The 4953-nt window shown below is 36.6% G+C and overlaps 1 non-coding gene across 1 annotated transcript; it reads left to right on the forward strand.

Annotated features, from left to right (window-relative positions):
- Nucleotides 1-424: 424 nt before the first annotated feature.
- LOC147915288 (U6 spliceosomal RNA) lies at nt 425-528 on the forward strand. The gene has a single exon (XR_015554353.1). It is a non-coding gene; the product is annotated as a U6 spliceosomal RNA (small nuclear RNA).
- Nucleotides 529-4953: the final 4425 nt, after the last annotated feature.

The following is a 4953-nucleotide window of genomic DNA, read 5'->3' on the forward strand; positions in this document are numbered from 1 at the left end:
TCTTAGAAAAGTATCATATTGCAATGAAAAGTAGACAACTATTAAATGTCGGGAGTTCTTGGTTACAATTCTGGTCATTAAGTAGTATTGTGATTGGAGGCACTTTCTATGATTAGATTAACATATATAAAGATAAAAAGAATAGTAATGCAGAATGCCTTAAAATCACACCTCTCCCTCACTCTACCTCTCCAGTTACCTGGTCCGTATTCTTGTTCCTTTTTAAAAGTTTGCTTCTTGTGGAAGTTACTCCCATAGTTCTAAGCAAGGTGTTGATATGACTTTTTCTTGATTTATGAAATCTAGGCATTATCCTTTCCTATCTATTGAAAATGAAGATTTAGCTCTCTTAAATGACCCCAACTTCCCCTCCTCCACTCAACTCTTAGTTAATGTTTCCATCTTTCAGTTGGTTAAATCTTTAGTACTTGTTTTGGCAGCACAAATACTAAAATTGGAATGATATAGAGATCAGCATGGCCCTTGCTCACGGATGACATGAAAATTTGTGAAGCATTCCATATTTTTACGGAATATTGTTTAGCCTTAAGAAAGAATGAAATTCTAACACATCTTACAACTTGGAAGACACTTGAAGACATTATGCTAAGTGAAGTAAGCCAGACAAAAAAGGACAAATATTATATGATTCTACTTATACGAGATACCTAGAATAGTCAAATTCATAGAGACAGAAAGTAGAATGGTGGTTGCCAGGGGCTGGGGAGTGGGGACAATAAGGAGTTGTTGCTTAATGGGTACAGAGTTTTAGATTAGAAAGATGATAAGTTCTGGAAATGAATGGTGGTGATGTTTACACAGCCATATGAATATAATTAATGCCACTGAGCTGTACACTTAAAAATTATTAAATTGAGGGGTCAGCCCTGTGGTGTAGTGGTTAAGTTCAGTGCATTCCTTTTCAGTGGCCTGTGTTCATGGGTTCAGATCCCAGGTGTGGCCCTACACCACTCATCAGCCATGCTGTGGCAGTGACCCACATATAAAGTAGAGAAAGATTGGCCTAGATGTTAGCTCAGGGCCAATCTTCCTCAGAAAAAGAAAAAATTAAATTGATAAATTTTACGTATATTTTACCATAATAAAAAATATAAAAATATCTCATAATTCAAGTTCTCTTATCTTTTGCTATCTTATATATATAAAATTAACATGTGTCTGCACATCTCAATTTTCACCCTCATTGTATTAGAATAACTCCACGTATAAACTTTTCATAAGGATATGTAGAAGCAATTGGTGCAGGCATAGGTGCTGTTCACTAATAATTTTTCCTCCTCTCTGCTTTTCATGAACGTAGCATTATTGAGCTTCAGACCCATTGTAGCTGATGAAGCCAAGAGACTAGCTTTGGCCAACGAATGGAGCAGCAGGGAAATGAGGTATTCTCAGACCTGGGCATTTAACCCAGAGGTTTCAGTCCTGTGCCACATCAACTGACCAAATTTGAGATGGCTGTTTTTTTCTATTTATGTTCTGAGATTTCCAGATATTATGTTTAGGAGTAAGTATTTTTTTCATCCATCCTTTTCTGTCATCAGGGTACCATTTAAATAGAATCAGGGTACCATTTAAATGTATTCATGTCTTTTTTTAGATACGCATAATTTTCATGTGTTTTATTTTGCTTATTTCTTCCCTTCTATTATCTATTTTCTCCTTTCCAGGCTAATATTTGTTGGATGTTGGGTGTACTTGATTGTTCTATTATGCCTTTTATATTTTATCACATATTTTCTGTCTCTGCTCTTTTTGCTCTGTTTATGTAGATTTCCTTGACTTTATCTTATTGTTTTTTTTGTATCATCCTTCAAATATCTCTGAGAATACTAATTAGATTTTTTTTGAGTTCCTTCTCTTCCGTGAGTTATTTCTGTTTCCACTGGGATTGTTTTATTTGTTTGTTTTGCCATTTCAGTGCTGCTAATTTTCTTCATATGCCTGGGTGATTGTAAATTATTGGTATATATTTAAAGCAAGAGGGATTGAGTTGACTTTTCCAGGTAGTGGATTGGATTTTCCCTGCTGCTGTATACGTAGGCTTGTTTTCCCTGCAAGATTTTTCCTTCAATTAGGAAGCTGACCTGGTTAGGTAAGCAGTTAAATCACTGGGAAGCCAGGATTTTGATAAGAGATTACCAAAATGGAAGAAATTTATTCTTTGGTGCCAGCACCAGCCAGTGGTCTTAATTCTCCCCAAGCAATGAATTACATTTCTTTAATATACAGGACATTGTTCTTGTTATGATAATTATGGTTTTGCTTTGTTTTCTTCTGCCTTGGGTCAAGTGAGGTTTCCTGTACTCCTGTTATATCCAGGAATGTGGGTGAGAGAGGCAAGGAGGAGGGAGGTGATTGGATCCTTGTTCTAGAGACAGACTTTCAGTCAGACCCTCTATTCCTCTCCACACACCCATTTTGGCTCACTTTCATGATCCCATCCTGCACATTTATTAGTTTTATTTCAAAAGCCTTTGGGGTTCTACCCAGAAGAGTAGCTCCCTCTTTTTCTGCCATCTCTTCGTGTGTTCATTTTGGGCTGTAGATTCCTCAATCTTCTTTGTTCAATTACATGGTTCTCATCCATTTTCCTTCTCCCAGAAATGCTTTGAAATCTAATGTTGAATGACGGCCCTTCTCCCATTCTCTTTCCTGTCAGGGTTTATGGATTTAATTCTGTTTTTATTCTCTCTTATTTTAATGAGAATTGGAGGCAAATGCAGGCACTTGATCACTATATTAAACCAGAGATCACCCTGTGCACTTGCAGAGAACAAAGGACTGTGTTGCATTTTGTGCATCTGCAGAGCCATCAACAATGTTCTCACTGAGAGCCATGCGTGTGAGTTTGGGCAGCTAGAACACAGGGGGATATTTTTAATGTTTACTGGATACAAGGTACATCAGCATCTTTTCATGGTTTTTAAGCTGTTTGAAAAGAACAGCGTAGGAAAATGGAAGGCAGATGAAAGTCAGGATTTGAATCAATAGCCCTTTATTTTGCCATATCTTTTTTTGTTTGTTTGTTTAACTAGACCTTGGTAAATGTTGGGTATTACCAATACAAAATTCCGTAATTAAACTAGCAGTCCCGCTTTTGAACGTACCTGATTGCAATGACTTAACTGAAAAAAACTAAAAGATGGTAAAAGTAGCACGTATCGGAAAAACTGAAACATTTCATTAGATTTTCCGGTTGCATTTTAGAAGATGTTGTATCTCAAAGAATCTTGAATACAGGTTTTATTCTTTTAGTTTTCTGTATCTATAATTATTCTCCAAGTTGTTTTCTTCAGGTCTTACAAGAATACATCTGGTGCTTCTGAAAAATATTTTCACAAGTGGGTACGGTGATTTGTTGGTACTTATATCCATCCTATGTTGGGTATATGAATTGTGCCTACTCCAAATGTCCAGCATCAAGAGCAGCATGGTTTTCATAATCTACCCAGACCTCTCTTCTGTCCACCTGTTTTTATTAACTCACTCTGCTTTTCCCTTCCCTAAACTTCTAGGCTCTTCATGATGTAGTCTGGTTCCTGGTAAAGATTCAGCATCCTGCTCCCTCCGATATCATGTTTGTAGCTTCTTCTCATTTATACCAACCTTACCTCTCTTATTCACAATAACATGTCCAAGTCTCTTTGGACTCCACGTTTCTCAGCATTTTTTTTTTTTTTCTTTAAGATTGGACTGATGGGCACAGTCCAACATGGATGAGGAGAAGAAGGAGCAAAAGAGATTTCTCTAATATGAGCTCTGTGCATCAAGCCAGAGTCAAATATTAGACTGCATTTAAGGAGAAAAACCGTTTGTTAAAGCTAGAGTAGTTGTGGTGTCAGGTATGTGGAGAATACTGAAATAGGGAGAAATAGGCTGGAAAAAGTCAACTGCAAGTGGCCTAGGTGATGTCAGAGACAAGGGCTGGAGTTCTCAGCTGTGCTTTTGTGCCTGATGACACTTTATAAAAAAGAGAGAATATTTGAAATTGAAATTTGAATCTCATACTACTTATTATCCATTGAAATAAAACATGAAGGATTCCTGTGTTTATCAAAGATCCAATAGACACATACTAATCAATACATTATAGTAAAAATTATCGAAAATTTAATAGTGACTAAGGCATTAGCCTCAAAGAAGCCTCATATTTGGCAGGAGAGACAGAGAAGTACACACATAATGGAGTGATAGAAGAGAAAAAAGGGATGACAATATTTTGTAGGTAGCAGTACAAATTGTTTAGAGATGAAAGGATACAATATATTTATGGATGTAGTTTTTTTAAAAAAAAATTTTCCATCCTAGCCTTTGGACCCACAGAATCAAGGCAGCCATTATCCCTACTGGGAGCACATGGGAGATGAGAAACAGCAAGGACAGCTTGCCAAGTAGCTTTATCGTGGTCCATGGCAGGGCATAGGGTAGGGTTTCTATTTATTGAAAGTGTCCTGAGGGTGGCCAGAAAAGAAATTCCTTTTAATCACTTCTGTTTGCCTATAAATTGTGAATACTTTACTTAATAAAAATATTTCAAATTATGCCTTCTGGTAAGTCATCTTGCCTAATTACAAGTCCAAATCTTTCCATTGATTTTCTCACAGGAGAACTTGAAGATGCTTTTCTACTCCTTCAATCCTTTTTGAAAATTAACAAGAAACATGAATCGCCACTGATATTTTGGTCCAGTTCCGGATGTGTCTTTAGACAACTATAACTTTTAAAGCATTCTGTTCACTAATGTGTTTGTTTATACACCTACAGTATATTTCATTTACAATAAAGTCTCCCATTTAGCCATTTTGCCAAAGGAAAGGTCATGCTGTGGCTAACATCACTCATCTTACTAGAGAGAATACCTCAAACCATCACTATATATGGCTTAGTTATTCAACTCAGCAGGGCTGTTTCTTTTTCCATTGTCATTGCCTT

Source organism: Ceratotherium simum, chromosome 14, assembly GCF_057802395.1.
Source record: "Ceratotherium simum simum isolate JZ-2026a chromosome 14, ASM5780239v1, whole genome shotgun sequence".
NCBI lineage: Eukaryota > Metazoa > Chordata > Mammalia > Perissodactyla > Rhinocerotidae > Ceratotherium > Ceratotherium simum.